Source organism: Balaenoptera musculus, chromosome 5 (genome assembly GCF_009873245.2).
Source record: "Balaenoptera musculus isolate JJ_BM4_2016_0621 chromosome 5, mBalMus1.pri.v3, whole genome shotgun sequence".
Taxonomy (NCBI): Eukaryota; Metazoa; Chordata; class Mammalia; order Artiodactyla; family Balaenopteridae; genus Balaenoptera; species Balaenoptera musculus.
The window spans coordinates 68,258,838-68,280,411 of record NC_045789.1 but is presented as its reverse complement, the minus strand read 5'-3'; positions in this window follow the sequence as shown (position 1 = coordinate 68,280,411).

The window sequence follows — 21,574 nt, the reverse complement described above, 5'->3', positions numbered from 1 at the left end:
CATTCATATTGATGGTTGCTTAGGTTGCTTCCATATCTTGGCAATTGTAAATAGTGCTGCTATGAACATTGGGGTACATGTATCTTTTCGAATTAGTGTTTTTGGTTTTTTTGGATATAAACCCAAGAGTGGAATTGCTGGGTCATATGGTAGTTCTATTTTTAGTTTTTTTGAGAGCCCTCCATACTGTTTTTTACAGTGGCTGCACCAATTTACATTCCCACCAACAGTGTATGAGGGTTTCCTTTTCTCCACATCCTCGCCAACATTTGCTATTTGTGTTCTTTTTGATGACAGCCATTCTGACAGGTGTGAGGTGATATCTCACTGTGGTTTTTAATTTGCATTTCTCTGATGATTAACGATGTTGAGCATCTTTTCAAGTGCCTGTTGCCCGTCTGCATGTCCTGTTTGGAAAAATGTCTATTCGAGTCTTCTGCCCATTTTTAAATTGGGTTATTTGTTTTTCTGATGTTGAGTTGTATGACCTGTTTATATATTTTGCATATTAACCCCTTATCAGTCATATCATTTGCAAATATTTTCTCCCATTCAGTAGGTTGTCTTTTTGTTTTGTTGATGGTGTTACTCATTCTTAAAGACTGGGCCTAGGGATCACTTCCTCTCGGCAGCTTGGCCAGACTCAAGTTTGCTTTCCCACCTCCTGGGCTCCCATTGCACTTTGCAGTGGATACCTATTATGCATATGTAGGTGTGCGTATGTATGTATCTGTTATGCATATATATGTATAAAAGCTTAACATTTATAACTAACATGTATTAAACACTATGTGCCAGGTACTCTTCTGGTCTCTTTTCACCTTTTAACTTCATCCCCACAGCAGTCCCGTGAGGGAGATGCTAGTAACTTAGCCAGGAAGTGACAGGACCAGAATTTGAACCCAGGCTCTAGAGCCATGCGTTTCAGAACTGTCCCTGAGCTGTCATCATGCTGTGTTACAAGCACTGATGTCATTCATGGTCACCCCTCTTGACTGTGAGCTCCTTGAGGACAGGGACTGATCTTGCTGAGTAACTAGAACATTGTATGACCTCAAGAGTGAATAAATGAATGTAATGAGGCACAGAATAAAAAATGAATTATACCTGGTGCTTTCTTTCAAGGGACTCACAGTCTCTTTTTTTTTTTTATATATATAAGTTTATTTATTATTGGCTGCGTTGGGTCTTCCTTGCTGCACGCGGGCTTTCTCTAGTCGCGGCGAGCGGGGGCTACTCTTCGTTGTAATGTGCGGGCTTCTCATTGCAGTGGATTGTCTTTGTTGTGGAGCACAGGCTTTAGGCACGCAGGCTTCAGTAGATGTAGCACACGGGCTCAGTAGTTGTGGCTCGTGGGCTCTAGAGCGCAGGCTCAGTTGTTGTGGTGCACCGGCTTAGTTGCTCTGCAGCATGTGGGATCTTCCCGGACCAGGGCTCGAACCCGTGTCCCCTGCATTGGCAGGCGGATGCTTAACCACTGTGCCACCAGGGAAGTCCAAGACTCACAGTCTCTTTTTCTCCTTTTTTTCCCTCCTTCCTTCCCCTAATGGTTGCAGGGCCTTTTAAACAACCTGAGAAATAGTTATTATTATTCCCACTTTACACGTAAGAAACATGAGGCCCAGAGAAGTTAAGTATCATGGCCAAGGTCATAGCTGGGAACAGGCACAGTCAGGATTCAGACCTTAGTGGCCTGGCTCCAGACTCATGCTCTTAACTTCTATAATATGTATGTCTCCAGTAGCCTCAGTGGGCAGAAAAGACACATAAAACAAGAGACAGGTAGAGAAGCCTAGGCAGCAAGGGAGGGAGAGGGACCCAGACAAACAGTTTGGAGCAGCCTGCAGTGTGGCTGGCTGAAGAGCAGGCCCTAGTAGGGAGGGCAGGGCAGGGGATGTATTAAAAACAGAATGCTGTGGGAATCTCAATCAGCACCACACGGAGCCCTGGGCTCGCTCACAGCCACCTCTCCCCTGCTGGGTAAAAGGGGCTCTGGCTGGCGTTCTGGCGGGGGAGTTTCCTGGTGTGTGTGTGTGGGCACCTTGGATGACCTCGGAGTGGCCAGAGCAGCCCTCACCCTCCAGCTCTCCATTTTCTTGTCCCAGCTCTCCACTTGCCAGCTGCCTAGTTCTGTGAATCACAAGATCTCGTGAGTCACTCGTTCCCTCTCTGAGGAATAAATAATGTCAAGTCTCACAAAAGCCGAGCAGTCCGGTTTACAGGAGGCGTCACGCAAAGGCTGAGCCTGGGTTCTGCTTTCCTTTGTGAACGGGCACCGCTGTCAGGGGAAGCGCGTTGCCAGGCTCTCAGCTTGAGCTTCTGGGCCATCGACCAAGAGCCCTGGCTGCTTTAGCTTCGTCTGGATTTGATGCTCAGACTGCCAGACTCAGCAAGAGGCAAAGTCAGCCCCAAGGATCATAATTTTGGCCCAAACAGGGAAAATCTGAAACATGAAGATGAGTATACATCAATTTGGTTGTGTCGCCAGTGTTCCTGAGACAGGCCTATCCTTTATTTCGCTCATGAATGCCCATGATAGACATCCTGAAAGTTAATTTAGTACTTTAATGTTCCGGAGCTGCTTCCCATAGCCTATAACATGCAAAGCCCTTTGAAGGCAAAACCCAGAAGGCTCCTGGTGTAGCAGAGAGAATATGTGAGCGGGCAGTGACCAGTAATATCTCGGGGCAAGTATTTTTTTTTTTTTTAATTTTTATTTATTTATTTATTTATTTATGGCTGTGTTGGGTCTTCGTTTCTGTGCGAGGGCTTTCTCTAGTTGCGGCAAGTGGGGGCCACTCTTCATCGCGGTGCGCGGGCCTCTCATTATCGTGGCCTCTCTTGTTGCGGAGCACAGGCTCCAGACGCGCAGGCTCAGTAATTGTGGCTCACGGGCCCAGTTGCTCCGCGGCATGCGGGATCCTCCCAGAACAGGGCTCGAACCCGTGTCCCCTGCATTGGCAGGCAGATTCTCAACCACTGCGCCACCAGCGAAGCCCTCGGGGCAAGTATTTTTACCTCACTCCAAGGGTGCATTGTCATCTTTGTGTACTGGTGTCTGATCCAAGCCTCTCCCTAGAAGAGCCTCCCCACCTGGCTAGAGTCGGGGTAGGAGAAAAGCAATTTGAAATTATGGTGAAAAATACTCACAACAGGGTGTAAATACAAGAATAGATTTCGCTCCTTGCAGGGCATAATTCTATTTTAGAAGAGAGGCTTATTAATCAAAATCTAATTGATAGAAGGTTGGGTAAAACTTACTTTAAAAAAAAAAATAGACTTTCTTTTTTCGAGCAGTTTTAGGTTCACAGCAAAATGGAGAGGAAGGTACAGAGATTTCCCATATCGCCCCGCCCCTGCCCATGCACAGCTTCCCCGTTATCAACCTCTCCCAGCAGAATGGTGCATTGGTTATAACTGATGAACCCATGTTGACACATCATTATCACCCAGAGTTCATCACAGTTCACTCTTGGTGTTGTAGAGCCTAGGAATGTAGGGCATGGACTCTGGAGCCAGATTGCCTGAGTTCCAGTGATAGCCCCACTGTACATCTATAGTCTATAGTTATATAAATAATGGCTTGGAACAGTGCCTGGCACATAAGTGGGGCATGCGGTTTAAGTGTTGATATCCTCCAGAAAAACCCTCCTTAGCCTCTGGTACAGGGATCTCTCCTGTGTGCTATACTTTAATGACCTCTTTATTTGAGATACCTGGAGGCAGGGACTGTCTTTCTCACCTTCATGTCTGTGGCTGGAAAACCACCTCGAGAGATTAATTTCTGTTTCATACTCATTCAGCAGCCTGAACAAATAGCAGGACTTCCCCACTGCGAGAAACTCCTCGAGGGTGGCCTTACCTCCAGGATTGTTGATGTCTTTTGAATCAGAGGTATAAAGGGAGAGATCATAAATAAAGCATGAAACAGGGATCCATAACATCACTCCTCCATAGAATTTTGTTACAGGAAGAAAGCCCCAGCTGGGAGAGGAAGAAGTAGACTGATCCTAGGGGGAAGATTTTGAGCTTTTTGAGAGACTGGAGAGGGAACAGGGGTGTACAGGGCCTGGAGTAGCAGAGACCAGCACTTCTCTCCCTCCTGTAGCTCTGGTCTGTGGAACGACCTCATGGCAAAAGAGCTCCAGTGTGCCCTGAGAAAGGAGGTTCACTAAACATTTAGTTTACCTGCCTTCAAAAGTTCTGGTGTTGGGTTGGGACCACCACCTTCAAGGGACCATGTGGATTTTGACATTGAACATCTCGACAGTGGCCAGAGGGGATCGGAGGGCCTTATAAAATGCTCTGGACTGTGCCGGGGCCCGAGAGCCTCTCTCTTGACTCTAGGAGAAGGGTTACCTCCCCACTCTGCCCCCATCAAATTCACAAGATTGAATTTTCCTGAGTGGATAGGCTCTGAACAAATGCATCTATTTAGAGACACAAGAACATGGCTCTTTTTGAACCCTGGTGAAATGAGCTAAAATTCACTATAATGCATGAATGTGTCCTGTAATGTGTCCATGGTCCTGGCCAAAGTAGGCCTGAGAATATTTGGTGAGTGGATCAATGCAGGAAGCATCTTGAAATGGATACAGTCTATTTTAATAATACTATAGAAACAGCAGTTTTTGTTTACCTACCTTGAATAAAGGTTTTCCAGGGCAATTTCCTGAGCATTTAAAGCACATTCAAATGAGTTGTCTTTGAACAAAGATTCAAAGGACTTTCGTGACTGCAAGTTAGCAACAAGTTGAGTTTACAACTCACCAGTCTTACATTGTTGGTTGCCCAGGAAACTAAACCTGGCTGCTTTACATTTTGACCCTGGAAAGATTGGAGTCTCCAGTCAGAATTTGTATCACAAAGCCCCACCTAATATGATAAAGCTTGTTAGGCAAAAAACAAAAATCCTGTTTTGTATATTGGCCTCCATTTCACAAAGCTGCCTTGTACCTACAATTCCTAGTCTTTGTTCAGAATGAAAGTTGTTTAGGCTATTGTACTCTTATTACTTGTAGTCATTCATCCAGGAATTACTCAAATGGATTAAGTCTAGAGATAATCCAAAAAATGTTCCTTCAGTCCTTAGTGCCTGCTCATTCCCCTCTTCAGTCTTCAGATACTTCCTTTCTAGGTTCCTCTAACAGCCTACAGACTTGATTTATTTTCTTGCCCTTCTAAGTATCAGAAGAGTATCTAAAAGACAGAAAATAAATGGAAAAGTAGGAACAGGCTAAACACTACGAAAAAGCATTCAGGCAAACCTTGAAAGGTGAGACATTCCAGTGGACAACTGTCTTGGGCTCTCAGCAAATCAACACCATAAAAACAGAGGCTGGGGACTTCCCTGGTGGTTCAGTAGTTAAGACTCTGCGTTCCCAGTGCAGGGGACCTGGGTTTCATCCCTGGTCAGAGAACTGGATCCGGCATGCCGCAACTGAAAAAAAAAAACCAAAAAACCAGAGGATGTTATAGAGGAAAAGAAATTTAAGGGACCCAACCACCAGTGCAACATGTGGTCCTAGATTAGATCTTAGTTTGAACAGTTTTGAACAGTTACGGAATCAATTGGGGGAACAATTATAGAAATTGGAATATGGCTTGGGTCATAAATGATATTAAAACTCATTAAGATGATTAATATTGTGGCTTTTTGGGCGTAATAAATATTTATTTTGGTTACATAGGATGCCCTTATATTTGTGAGTCGTATACTGACGTATTTAGGGATGAAATGTCATGAAGTCCAGCATAAAAAGAAATAATGTGAGTATAAAAGAATAAAATCTGGAAGAACTGAATTATATCTCACATTATATCCTCCTTACTTGACCCAATTAACTTGAAAGTCTGCTTTACTACATAAGTACAGATACGGTACATGTGTACCTAGGTAGGGAAAGTGCATGGAATCTAGGGTATGTTTTGCCATTTAGTAACTGTGTAATCTTGGGTGCTTCTCTCTGTGCCTGTTTCCCCAGCTGTAATATAGGTATAGTATTAGTGAACCTACTGCATAGGGTAATTATGAGGTTAAATGAGTTAATATACATAAGCTCATTAAAACAGTTCCTGGCACAAAGTAATTGCTAAATAAGTGTTAGCCCTTATTATTCTTGTTATTGTTTTTGTTTTAAGGAGTATGATCCTAGAGGATGCTGGGTTGGCAAAAACTGATATAATCAGCACAGCTTCTTGGATTTTCTGGTATGTTATTAGTAGCCGTGGGAGTCCCATATTCCTAGGGAACCCATCTTTGAGTTCTTCCTTACAGTACATTGAAGTGTTCCAACCAATGTTTTAGGGGCTGGGGAACAGTGGTGAGGCCTAAAAACATTTTTTCTCGTTGGTTATAATGGGGCTTTCAGGTTAGTATCCTATTAAAAATCCAAAGTTTTTTTGCACAGCAAAGGAAACCATAAACAAGACGAAAAGACAACATTCAGAATGGGAGAAAATATTTGCAAGCGAAGCAACTGACAAAGGGTTAAACTCCAAAATATACAAACAGCTCATGCAGCTCAATATCAAAAAAAACAAACAACCCAATCCAAAAATGGGCAGAAGACCTAAATAGACATTTCTCCAACAAACACATGAAAAGATGCTCAACATCACGAATCATTAGAGAAATGCAAATCAAAACTACAATTAGGTATCATGTCACACCAGTCAGAATGGCCATCATCAAAAAATCTACAAACAATAAGTGCTGGAGAGGGTGTGGAGAAAAGGGAACCCTCTTGCACTGGTGGGGGGAATGTAAATTGATACAGCCACTATGGAGAACAGTATGGAGATTCCTTAAAAAAGTACAAATAGAATTACCATATGACCCCGCAATCCCACTACTGGGCATATACCTAGAGAAAACCATAATTCAAAAAGACACATGCACCCCAACGTTCATTGCAGCCCTATTTACAGTAGCCAGGACATGGAAGCAACCTAAATGCCCATCAACAGAGGAATGGATAAAGAAGAGGTGGTACATATATACAATGGAATATTACTCAGCCATAAAAAGGAAAGAAATTGGGTCATTTGTAGAGACATGGATGGACCTGGAGACTGTCATACAGAGTGAAGTAAGTCAGAAAGAGACAAACAAATATCGTATATTAACACATATATGTGGAATCTGAAAAAATTGGTATAGATGATCTTATTTACAAAGCAGAAATAGAGACAAAGACATAGAGAACAAACGTATGGATACCAAGGAGGAAAGGGGGGTGGGGTGGGATGAATTGGGAGATTGGGATTGACATATATACACTATTGTTACTATATATAAAATAGATAACTAATGAGAACCTGCTGTGTAGCACAGGGAACTCTACTCCATGCTCCGTGGTGACCTAAAAGAGAAGGAAATCCAAAAAAGAGGGGATATATGTATACGTATAGCTGATTCACTTTGCTGTACAGTATAAGCTAACACAATATTGTAAAGCAACTATACTCCAATAAAAAAAATTGTTCTGATTCTTTAATAAAAAACCCCCAAAGTTTTAAGTGTATTTAAATAATAGGTAAGTGAAGCTACTACTAGACCTGGAATCTTCTAATAGGAATATTTAACTTCTTTATTAGGAATGTTAGAACTAGAATTCATCTTTTCCATACAAAAAAATTAGTGAAAACAAAATGTGATGATTAATTTTATGTGTCAACTTGACTAGCCGTGGATGCCCAAACTAAACATTTCTGAGTGTGATCCACTACATTTCTGGATGACATTAGCATTTGAATCAGTGGACTCAGTAAATTGTCCTCCCCAGCGTGGGTGGGCATCATCCAATCTGTTGAGGGCCTGAACAGAACAAAAAGGGGGAGAAAGGAGTAATTTGCTTTGTTTTTCCCTGCCTCACTGACTGAGCTGGGACTCCTCATCTCATTGTCTCTGGCCCTTGGCTTGAAATTTACACCATTAGCTCCTCTGCTTCTCAGGCCCTTGATCCAGCTTTCCTGTGTCTCCAGCCTGCATGTGGCAGATCGTGGGTCTTCTCTACTTTGATAATCACATGAGCCAATTCCTCATAATCTCTCTAGATAGATAGATAGATAGATAGATAGATAGATAGGTAGGAAGATAGGTACATAGATATCTCCAGAGAAATAGAACCAGTAGATTATCTATCTATCTATCTACCATATCTAATCTATCATCTATCAGTCTATCTATCTCTCTATCTATATGTATCTATACCTGACTATCACACAATATAAGATGCCTTTATAAATATATCCCTTCAAGCAAATCTGACACATGATGATTTAGGATCCTAGGATCTGTTGATCCTTGTCATTAACAGAATAGAAAGACAGTAACTATGATTTGGTAACTATATTTTCAGGTTTTCAGTTTAGGTAAATGCTGTCCCTCAATAAACGCTCTAAATGGCTTTAGTTTTCAGTGTTTCATGTCAATTTTGATCTTTAGTACAGCTTAATAACTTCTTTTCTGTATATTTCTTCTAATATAAACACAGAGAGCTTTTGAACTTTAGACACTGCAATGTGTTACAACAGCACATTTGTCTTAGATTCTAGAGTAAACTGAAATCTCAAGATTAAATGAGCATGTATCAGAGAAAATCCTAAATGGCTAGGTTAAAGTTTACAGTTATGAAAAATTAGGAAAATCATTCATCTTGTAAGGTCTGCACTATCAAACTGACAGTCTCAGAAGTGAGAAAAATGTTATGATGTTACCACATCATAATTTCATAAAAGCAAAACTTTATTTAAAATATACATATAAATAATTTTTAAATGGCCTCACATTGAATGACAAGTACTTTGCTAAGGTACTTTACACGAGAAGTCTCATGTAAAGAGACTTCTCACAACACTCAAGGTTCTTTCATACCTCTGTCTCCCTTGAGGTAACTGATACGCTGACAGGTTAAAAATTGGCCCAAGATCACATTGGCAGCGGTGATAAAGGCAGGATTGAAATTTAGAATCAATGATTTATTCTTCATCCAACCAATATTTACTGAGTGCTTACTAGGTGTCACGCCCAGTTCTCGGTTCTGGGGATACTGAGGCGAATAAAACATCAAAATCCCTGCTGTGAGAATTGGGAACACAGTTGAGTCTAGCAGTTAGAATTGATAACTACTTCTTCCAAGGTTAGGTAGCATTCTAGCCTGGCTTTTTATAAGTTTAGCCCTATAAGATGATTTGTTTTTGCTGATGGAAAAAGGTCCCAAAACTCATCTTAAGTCTACGAAGAGTGGAAGTCTGTACTAAAGCTAAACTCTTCCAGAAAAACAAACAAATGAACAAAAACCAAAATAAAAAACTCTCTTTGAAGTAGCTACTTCCTTAAAAAAAATAAACCAACCAACCAACACACACACACAAGTTCCTCTATATCTTTGCAAATCATCATCCATACTCTACAAACTTTATGAGCCTGGGGGAATACCCTTTACAATGCATGATTGCCTGGCCAGTGGACTATTTTTCTCTGTTACAGATATCTGGTTGCAACAATTTTCATGTGATCCAACAAAAAAAGACACCACAGTGTATTTCCATAATACAGTGACCTGAATTTGCTGGGAGAGACTGTAGTCCATCAGGTAAGGCTTTTACCCCCTTAGCAACCAGATTGCCTTTGTGCTGCAAAATATAACAACCTTTGCAGTAGCCTGACCGACTTGCGGAGCCCAAAGTGCATAGAGAAGCACCTGTATCTCCAAACACCACGGCCCATATGCACATCTAACCCACAGCTCATGGTTCAAGGTTGCTGCTTGTTATGTTACACTGGCAAGTAGTCTCAATAAGAAATTTTAAAACAGTGACATTTCCCCATCGATAGTTTCTGTACCCGTCTAAACTTTATATAATTTAAAATGCAGCACAAGCTTTTCATATGGAAAAGCATTGGGATAGACAAATAATTGGATGCCTTCAGCAGTAATCATGAATATATAAAATTTTAAAATCATCATTACTACTATACTATATATTTATAACGATGAATACATTCTTTATTTCTATTTTCACACACGTTGATTTATGATCTTTATTTTTGAGTCCTGTTTTACAGCCTTAACACATACATATTATATTAAAGGAAGTGAAAGAATCTTGAAATAACATTTCCCTCTCCCCCAGGTCTCTGAAATAGCACTCATTTCTTTTACCATTTGTTGAGAAAAAGCTTATATGATTCATAGTAATGTTGGCTTTTTTTTTTTTTTTTTTGGCTGCGTTGGGTCTTCGTTGCTGCGTGCGGGCTTTCTCTAGTTGTGTCGACGGGCTTCTCATTGCGGTGGCTTCTCTTGTTGTGGAGCACGGACTCTAGGCGCACGGGCTTCAGTAGTTGCAGCACGTGGGCTCAGTAGTTGTGGCTCGCGGGCTCTAGAGCACAGGCTCAGTAGTTGTGGCTCAAGGGCCTAGTTGCTCTGCAGCATGTGGGATCTTCCCGGACCAGGGCTCGAACCCATGTCACCTGCATTGGCAGGCGAATTCTTAACCGCTGCGCCACCAGGGAAGCCCATAATGTTGGATTTGTAAACAACAATGCCCAGGAGGTTTGAGCTGTGCATAAATAATTTAAAACAGACATCATTAGAATACTGGAGTTTATATTCATATTAAAAAACTACCTAGTTCTCTTGAATTTTATGGAAGTAAAACGTGAAGTCTTTCTGAACAGTCTTAGGTAAACACAGCACCATGGACAGGGGTAAATGGGAATTTCAGTGCGAGGTATCATGAAAGGAACAGTGAGAGGTGATGAGGCCCTCATCTTACATCATTTAGTGAAACTGATAGCTGTCTTCTCCTTGAACACCTCGTCTTCTTATTGCCACCTCATAATCTTGACTGTGAAATAGACATGTATATTATGTTTTTGTGTCTTATTATTGGTGGAAGTTTTCTCTTTCCTCTCCTTCTTGGCACTAGGGACAATGTGATGACAAGCTGAAAAACAGGCCATTGGATAAAGGCTTTGGACTGAGAAGAAAGAGAACAGGGGGTCCGAGTTCTGGCTCTGAATGACCTGCGTACATTTTTGTAATAGGACAAAATATCCCACATTCTGGACCTCAGTTTCGTTATCTGTAAAAGGGAGAGCAGTAGACCAGATGATTTTTGAAGTTTCACTTTTGGCTGCAAAATTCTATGATTTAAATCTGGTTTTAGCTATGGTAACTATGAAGCAAAGTGGTAGCTGTAAGAGGCTAATGATTACATATTCTGTAACACCAAGTTGATAAAGCAAAAATATAATTGAAATTCCTTCAAGAGTCATCCAATTGCTCATGGGGCAGTACCGTGGCAAGTATAATATTATTCCCCACTCTTAATGTTTCCTTTCATTGAAGGGATATCCATCATGCAACACTCCTGGCATCTCTCTGCACTATCGCTCACTCTTTTCTTGGGGAGATACAGTGATTTGTCTAACAGGTGAGTTTAGAAGGAGAATCACGACAGGGTCGCTAGCCCTTCCCCTGGAATCCCCTTGGGAGCTGGTGTCCCTGCAGAGAATGTGTGTCCTGCTCCGTGTGTCCTTCATGCTATCAGTTAATAGGGCCAAGGCCCTACCTGGGGAGCTCTGTAGTCACCGTAGGTAAATTTGTCTAGTTCTGGGGTCTAGTGTTAGGAAGACATTTGGCTCTTAAGTCCAAGCCACATTCTGCAATATCCGCTTTCTTAGTAGCAAACACGATATTTTGATTTCCTTGTGTCTTATTTTTGGGGTCTGTTTCTAAAGTAGTTCGGAACTTGGATGACATGCTATTTTGGGGGTTCCCTGAAGTCTCAATGAGCAGCACTAGATTGTAATAACAGATGACTTTGGCCATGAACTTTCCACTTAGATTCATGCAGGTCTTCTCCCAGCCTTGAATGTCTCTGGTAAGGTCTCAACATCATCACTGCAAATTCTGGCATTTGGTATGCCAGAGATCATCTCAGCCAACAATTACACAGCTGCATGGCACCCACGGTTCTAAAATGGAAGCCAAATATTTAAACAATCACCATGTGCCTTAAATATATTGCATCCAACTTATTACAGAGCTGAATCAGGATGGGAAGGAAGAAGCATTTATTACATGATGTGGATGTTGGCTGAAATTTGAATAATTGATCTACCTTTATTACAATTTGTTTTCCCCCTGAATCCAGAAAGAAGAACAGCTTGAAGTCACAGAAACTATGTAGTTTAATAAATATTTGAGGGCCTAGTATAATGCCTGGACTTCTTTAGGTACTAGGGGATACAGCAGTGGACTGAATACACAAAAATTCATATCCTCAAGGAACTTGTATTTTAGTGGGAGGAGACACAATAACCAAAGTAAACAAGCAAATAAAGGAAATAATTAAATAATGTAAATAAATGCAGTATAGTGGTACAGTGTCTGGAGTCAAACAGCCTGGGGTCAGGGCTCTATCACTTTTAAGCCATATGACCTTAACCTCTGTGTACCTCAGTTTCCTCATCTGTAAAATGGGGTTAATAAAACTTTTGAAGGTTTATCATGAACCAATGCCCAGGGTTCTAAGAACTGCAAGAGGGCCATGTAACTGAAGAGGAGAATGCAATAGAGAGGGGTCGTGGATTGGGACTCCTTAGAAAAAGAGCCTAAGACAGGAATTCAGGTGCCTATGGTTTATCGAGGATGCGCTCTCAGGAAAAAGGGAGAGAGAAAAGCAGAAGAGAGCAGATGAAGGAGTTAAGCAAGGATGAGGCCTCAGCTGGTGCAGACTGGCCCATGGGGAGCTCTGGAGCATGAACTGCACTGCAGAGTGTGTCCCCTGCTTGAGACCTGCGGGCTGGCCTTTTGTACCCCGAAATCAGTGAGTCATTGGCAGTGGCCTGCCAGGGGAGATAGTTCTCAGTCCCTTCGTGCTGCTATTACAAGAACCACAGACTGTGTAGCTTATAAACAACAGAAATTTATTTGTCACAGTTGTGGAGGCTGGAAGTCTGAGATCAAAATACCAGCATGATGGGGTGAGGGCCCTCTTCTGGGTTGTAGACTTCTCCTCGTATTGTCATGGGATGAAAGGGGCTAGGGAGCTCTGTGGGGTTTCTTTCATAAGGGCACTAATCCCATTCATGTGGGCTCCACCTTTTGACCTAGTCACTTCTCAAAGGACCCACCATTGCCTTGTGGGTTAGGACCTCAGCATATGAAGTTTGGGGGGAGGGGGTGGACACAAATATTCAGACCATAGCACTAGGCTAAAATCAAGGTGTCAGCAGAGCTGCATTCCTTTCTGGAGGCTCTAGGCAAATGCTGAGAAGAAAAGCTGCAGGGGGCACCTAGCTGCCTCACCTCCACATCCTCAGTGATTCAGGTCTGGCTCCAAACCAGCACGTCCCACACACAAAGCAACAACCTTGTGGGGAGCCAGCCCCACATCCTCAGAGACAGCATAAGGTAGCCACAAGAGAAGTGTGCTATTTAAGAGTCAGGAATGAGGCAGCAACCATCTGAAGGTTGGTAGAGGCAGTTAGGGGCAGTCACTGAGGTGCTGGTGGGTTCCGCTTTGCTCTTGGTTTTCCCACTCCAAGTCCATCTCTTCTTCCCAAATGCTGGCCCTACTGAGCAGCAGTGATCCCAGACCTGCCAGGAAATGTTTTGCTGTGACCTCACAGAGGTAGAAGCCGCAAAGGGCAGACAGCCTTCCAGAGACCTCTCTACCAGTCTCTCCCGCCATTGATTTCCACTGCACCAGGTACTTTTCTCTGGTACTTTTTGGACCCGTTCTTCCTCAGATCCTCCCAAAATTGTGTAAGGTCTAACTCCATAATAAATAATCTATCCCATAATACTCCTAGTGGTCTTACTTCTCTGATTGAACTTTACTGGTACAGGAGGGAAACATAATTAATTTCATCTTATTACATTTTCAGGGATATTGTATCATTCCTTATAAATTGCCAGACCAGACACCTTTCTGGCTGGCTGTCCTTGAATATAATGAATGCGTATCAATATAATCAATGTGACACTGTATATCATGTCCTCAAATATCTGATAGGGTAGGCACAAAAGAACTCTTTTCAGGAGAATCTTAATCAATATAGAGATCTTTGTCAGTGAGACAAACAGAAACTGGGGGCTAGAGAGACAGCAGAAAAATAAATTATCTGCCCTTGTATCTTGCAGAAAACAGAACAATCTTCTCCCATCTCCAGGGCTGTTACCTCCTGGTTTCTTCTCCTCATTCTTGGCTTGAGTCTTTCTCCTTCATCACACAGCAAGATGCTGAAGAGAGGCCAGAACGACTTAATTCAGTCATGAAATTGCTAAATTTACTCATTCATAATCTCATGGTGTAATGGGAAGCGTGTCGGCCTGCGGCTCAGAGGATCTGGTTTCTGGTCCTAATTGCCGAGAACCCTCTGTGGAATTAGGGGAAAGGCATCCAGCCTCTCTGGGCTTCAGTATCTTTGTAACGTGTTTTATAATAGACAGCTAATTGAACGGATGATGGACCTTCTGCTACATACCTAAATTCATTGCTCTTGTAAAAGTCTTTTTAGAAACCTGCATTTTAGTTATTTATATTAGAGTTCACAAAGTATGGAGCATGCCTCCCAGAAATGATATAATAATAAACACACGAATTGACACGGTGCCCTCACTTGATCCCAAGGTCAGATGGTCTTGTGTCATGGTGGAATCACACACATGGAGCCATCCTGAGGAAAGAGTGGCCATTCCAGAACACAGAGGAGTTGATGGAGCTTCTCTCACTCTTTCATTTGCTTTCGGCACAGTATGACATATTTATGTATGCCCAGGTGTATTATCACAACTGTTTTTAGATAATATTCACTAGTTTTAGTTCAATTAACTCTCATAAAAGAGACACATGACTTAAAAAAGATTTCCTGCAAAGGAACCATGGACTGAAGTGTCAACAAGGGCATGAACAAATAAACAACGAGCAAATAAACAACAAAAATGACAAAGCAGACACTTTTACTCCTAGAACAAACTCCTTCCTATTCACATGAAAAGGTAAAAATGAGGATCAAATCAGATCTGAAAAAAACTCTAACAAAAATATTCAAAATTATCAAGAAGATGGTTTAAAATTTGAATTTACAATCTATTGATTCATGTCTACCATCATTAATAAGGAACCTCTATGTAAGGGCCTGTAGTGTCTTGAAATATTAACTAATGTAGTAGAGTGCCATATGATTAGCAAGGCATTTAAAAATAGTAGTTATTTCATCTTGATATCATCTTTTTATTTTCTTTTTTGTACATTTGTTATAATGCTCGTAACACCTGGGCAGGTATACATATTGGAAGCATATACTAAAAATGTTTTACTGATTAGAGGGATGTGACAGCAGAAAGCTGCAGACCACTGATTTGGACTGAAACTGACATGTCCACTTGTCCATCTGACTTACGAAGAAGAGGCGTGGTGGGGGGCAGCCTTGATTCTGCACTTCAGAATGGTAAGATGTTTACCACTCTACTTTTTATGACCTATGACATAATTACAGGAATTAAGGTAAGGATTATACTTTAGGTATTCACATGAATGTTTTCATTTCAATTGTCAGGACCCCACCTTCCCACCCCTGACTTCTAGGAAGAACAGGACTAGGTTTAATAATCTGTCAATGAGTTGCTCATTTTCTCTCTTAGCTATCACCTGGTTCAACATCTAAGTAAATTAACAGCGCTACCCTGTTAGCTTTTGGGAACAAAGGGAACCTGTGAAGATTTTTCAGATTCAGGAAAGAATCTTGTTAGGGTGTTGAATATGTGCAATATTTATTTTTAGGTCTAGTTTACAGATCTAAAGTTACTTTTGTTCAGGAACAACAACCAAAAAAACCCCCCTGGATTGCTCATAGATTGTTTATGGTACACTATTTTTAAAGTGTACTTTATGCAGAAAATAGTAATATTTAATACTTTAAGTTATTTAAAAATTTTTCAAAATATAGGCAGGCGACAGAAAAGAAACAGGGTATAAATGTGGATTAAATTGTGCATCAGTAACAACCTCCTGAATCTTAGTGACTCAATGCCATAAAAGTTTATTTTTCACTCATATTGCGTGTCTAATGCAGCTTGGCAGGTGGGGCTCTGCTCGCTGAAATGTCTCAGGGACTGTGGTAGACAGAAGGGCCCCCAAAGATGTCCATGCCCTAAAACCTAGACTGCGTAAATATATTACCTTACATAGCAAAAGGTGCTTTGCTGATGTGATTAAGTTAAGGATTTTGAGATGGGGAGATAATCTTGGATTATCCAGGAGGGTCTAATGTAATCACAAGAGTCCTTTTAAGAGGGAGGTAGGCAGTAGTAGGAGATGTGACCAGGGAAGGAGGAGCTTGGAGTGATGTGAGGGAGGGTTACAAGCCAAAGAGTGCAGGCAGTCTTAGACATTTTTAAAAAGGCAAGGAAATCGATTCGCCCCTGAAGCCTCCAGAAGGAACCAGCCCTGTCGACACCCTGACTTTAGCCCAGTGAGACTGATTTTGGACCCTGACCTCCATAATTATAAGATGATAAATTTGTTTTAAGACACTTAATATGTGGTAATTTGTTATAGAAGCAACAGGAACCTAATACCCAGACCAATATTCAATTTTGACAAATGCTTTCATGGTCCCTAAAGCAGAAAACAGAAAAGTGGTAAATCATGTGCCTGCTCGTAAAGCTTCAACTAGAAGCAACGCGTACTGCTTCTGCTTACATTTCATTGGCTAATGCAAGTCACATGGTCACACCATCTCCAAGGAGGTGGGGTGTGCACAAACAGGAAGAGCAGAGCTGGAGAGAATAGGACTTAGGACAGTGAAAGAGTGACTCATCCCAGGAAAACTGATGCACACAATCAGGATTTTAAAAAAACCCAACAGTTAAAAATTTCTCAGTACTAGATTTCGAGTAGGCACTGGTGAGTGAGGCAGTGGCTACCAAGACTTCACCTGAATCCCAACAATGGGAAGATTCAACCTCTCCTGGGTTCCATGTAGCTACAAGAGACGGCCCAGGGACTTCCCTGGTGGCACAGTGGTGAAGAATCCGCCTACCAATGGAGGGGACACGGGTTCAATCCCTGGTCCAGGAAGATCCCACATGCCGTGGAGCAACTAAGCCCGTGCACCACAATTACTAAGCCTGCTCTCTAGAGCCTGTGAGCCACAACTACTGAGCCCATGTGCCACAACTGCGGAAGACTGGGTGTCCTAGAGCCTGTGCTCTGCAACGAGAGAAGGGACCGCAATGAGAAGCCTGCGCACCGCAGAGAAGAGTAGCCCCCGCTCGCCGCAACTAGAGAAAGCCCGCACGCAGCAACAATGACCCAACGCAGCCAAAAATATAAATAAATAAATAAATAAATAAATAAATAAATAAATAAATAAATAAATAAAGGAAGCAATGTTATTAAAAAAAGAGAGAGAGAGACAGCCCAGCCTTGACAAGAGGAGATGGGGCTCTGAGGATCGGTGTCACTGGACTCGAACTGCTTTAGACCAGTTGGAGTTCACAGGTCCCTCGGTAGCTGGTTTGTGGCTGGGTTTGGCCAATGGGAAACACTGATAGGAAATTGGTTGGTGGGAGGAGCCAAGGTGTTTCTCCCTCTGCTTTTCTCCTTGGGTGAACATAGAGACTGTATCTCTTCTTATCTGCTTCTGCTGGATCAGCCCGTTTTCAAGTTCCAACTTCTGCAATGACCCCAAGCCATGAGTTCTGGTAACTCTACCTCCTCCTTTTGTCCCTCCAGCCTAGGGATGGGTATAAACTTTATGTTTTTGCTAATCTGTGAGTTACATCATTTTTTTAAGCCTCTTACATCATCTGTGTAACCAGTTCCCTACATTAAAATTCCAGTTTGTTTCTGGTTTCCTGGTTGGACCCTGGTTGAAACACTGAGTAACCCAGAATCTGACAAGCACCCTACCCACACGGGCAACTCTGGATAAGGGAACGTCCTTGTGGTCCTAAGCAGTAGGTGAGGAAAAACTAGTGAAAATAACAGGATTCAAGGCAGAGTAGGTACATCGCATGCAATATATAGACTGTATAATTCTTTGTGGTCAGGGCTGTCTTGTGCATTGTAGGATATTTAGCAGTATTTGGGACATATTTATACTAATTCAAATTGAACTAGGTGTCCTGCATTTTCATTTGCTCAATCTGGCAACCTTAATAGAGAATGAGCTCACATGGAGAGCTGGCTTCAGTGCTGGGCTTTGCAGGAATAAATATGGGGGCAGGCAGAATCAGTTTTGGAAAAAAATCAGGCACTGGAATCAGACCTTGATTGAAGTCTTTGTTATAAGCAACAGTTACTGTGACTGAGGCAACCATGAAATATGGATTAATCCAATCAGAGGACCCAGGAGAGTGAAGGTTCAGAAAGATGCCAGTGCCTGTGTGTGTGTGTGTGTGTGTGTGTGTAAATGAATTACAGAAACTTACCTGAAATAATGGCCCAAATTCAGCGGTTGCTAGTGCAATGTTCTCAATTATTTGGGAGTCTAAAGATATATAGATGGTAAACTAACATGTGTTTTTTGAGGACAGTGATGGAAGACAACAGTATCTTGCAAAGACCAAACGTCCAAAGCTGGTGAGCTGTCTAAACCAGTGGTTCTCAGCTGGAGGCAATTTTGTCCCCCAGAGACTACTTCACAATACCTGAACACAGTTTTGATTGCCACAGATGGAGGCAGGTGCTTCTGGCATCTAGTGTGTGGAGGCCAGCTCACCACCCTACACTGCAGAGGACAGCTCTTAAACTCCCAAACAGCTCCCAACATCCCCCCAAAGAATCATCCAGTCCAAAAGGTCAATAGAGCCGCCATTGAGAAACCCTGGTATAAATACATATGGAAAGTCAGTAGTCAGCACACATTCCGTAAAAGCATATACAAAATGTGACATCCTAAGAGTGAAACCAGATAATAACGCTGAAATTCCATGAGGACAGATTCCAAACTAAAATAGAAGCAGCTGGCACCACACAGGACCCTCATTTGTCATCCCATATCTGGGATTTAGCCACCTCTGCCCAGAGACAATAAATCATCACTATGTGTGGTGTGTGCATGGCATTGCTATCCTGTGTATATTTAATCCGTATCCCTAAATACAGTGCTATTGTTTCTTCAGGGTGATTTATTTTTGCATGATACAGGAGATGGATATATGCCTGACAATGTGGTTCAAGTTCAAGGAGTTCACTGGGGGATGTTGTGAGCTAAACCAGGGCAAGAAGACATAGCTGAAAACCAGTGGAGTTCTCAGTTCTTGCGAAAGGTAACCAAGAGTGTTTATTAAAGCTCTGTCAGTTCTAGGGGATGTAAAACCAATCCAACTGGCTTAAAAAGCAAAAGAGGATAAACTGTGTCATATAACTGGACTGTTCCTGGGGTATCTCATAGGACCAGAGGAGGAGCTGCATGCACCAGTGTCTGTTCCCAGGACTGGGCACCACTGGAATCATCTGATTCTCTCCATCCATTTCTCCATCTCTGACCTCATTTTGCAGACAGGCTTTCTCCACAGGGTCCTGGTAGAGAAGATGGCTACTGGCAACCTAAATGTCACATCTTCCCAACTTAAAACTTCTCTTTCCGGTTATCTATATGTCAGACTCAGAAAAGGTCTCTGGCCCTACTTGGGTCATTGCCCATGCTCCTGGATCACTCGTTATGTCCAGGGAAATGGATACTAAGATTGGCCAAGTCTGTGTTATGGGTCCACCCCTGTCATCAGGAGTGAGGTTACACTTCCACAGAGTAGAGGTGTTTGTTTGGTCCAGGGTAGTGTCTCCAAGGTAACCTGCACAGCCAGGGATGAAAGCCCTCACAATCCAGCTCCTTCCAGCAGTTGGGTACCAGTTAATACAGTCAAGAAGTGTCAGGACTAGAAGAAGTATAGTAATGTGGTCCCAGGACAGTGATTCTAATTCCCTCCTCTACTAACAAACACAGGTCTGTCTGCAAGGGTCAAATTCTATCTTTCACTCTGGAGTTTCAAATTATCTATAAATGTATCTCCTCTAGTGGTTGAACTGCCAATAGGTTGTACATGCCTTAACCAAATGCTGACTCGTAGGACTGTCTGTCGGAGCACCATCCCAGGTTAATAAGAATAAAGAACATGGAGCTTTTCTAGAGCAGTGCTCTTTGAATAAAAATTCTGGGAAAAGCACTTTGAGAACTGACTGTATTTCTAAAGATTTCTTAATAATGATAATTTCTCCCAGCGTGAGCAAGAATAGAGATCTGTGTTTCAGAATAAATGGATTATGTGTCCTAGCAACCTGGAATTTTAAACTTTTTATTAGTCTTCCCCTGCAGTTGGCACATGAAAGGGGAAAAACACAGACATCATTAAAGAGAGAGTTTATGTGTGAAGTGTGAGATATAAGAGCTCTTAATTTTCTCTTGCAGCTGAGTAAATCTTTGGAGTCTTGGCTGAATTACCGGAAATGAAATGTACAATTCAATTCTGGCTTGACAAGTTTATTTACCCAAGGAGGGTCTTAATTATTGTTGATTTTTTTTGCTGTTTTAATTAACTTAATAATAAAGTTGATATACTATATTTATGTAATTATGTTGAATTTATGAAATTTATTTCTCCTTTTATCGCCCTACTTCAAAAGGAAAAAGCAAATATACAAAGAAATGCATACGATGAGCTTAATTATTTAACTGGGCAAGAGTCAACAGGGATATTAATTTATAGGAATTATCTGGAATTCTTCATTGCCTTACTTGCAACTGGAATTGATTTTCCTCTTAAGGAAAAATTTCCCTCTTTTCTTCTGAACCAAAGACTTATGATGATTAAATGAGATAACATATACTCAGTATTGGCATAGAACAAGTTTTCAATAAATGTTTCTCTTTTCAGCTCCTTCCAATAACTAGTCATCAGGCCTGATGATTTAGCAGAACAAGTAGTTCTCAAATTGCAGAGCATATTGGGATCATCCCAGAAACTTGTGAAATATTCCACCCCCTGGTGCCCACTTTGGAACCACAGGATCTGAATTTCCAGAGCTATGTCCAACAAGCTCTGCTGAACACCAACTATCAGAACCGCTGATCATAAGCTTTGCTTAAGTCGGAGCCTGCAACAACTTCTGGGTTTGTTTCTTTGGCTCCCAAGAGTTGAATGAATTCCGTATCCATTTTAAAGAGAAATTTGGAACTAGAAAGGAACTTAGAGAGTATTTATTCCATTTCCTTCTATTGCAGTTGGAACTGAATCCCAGAGAGGCTAAGTAACTTGCCCCATGGGGACACCCAGTCAATTGCTGTGCATGGTGTGTTTGCCCCTGGGCCCCGTCCCACACCAGAGCTGAGTTTGAGCATTAAGTTCTCCTTGGCTTCATGTAGTGGAGACATTGACTTTGGGATCAAATTTACCTACTTGTGCTGCTAATGCATAGATGACTCCATCCTGAATACGTCACACACATCCTATGTTTCATACATCGTACAAAAATAGCTTCCCAGTTCTAATGGCTGGCTATTTCTCACTTTTATTACCTGATATAATTACCCCTTGCCCAGTCTTCTGCC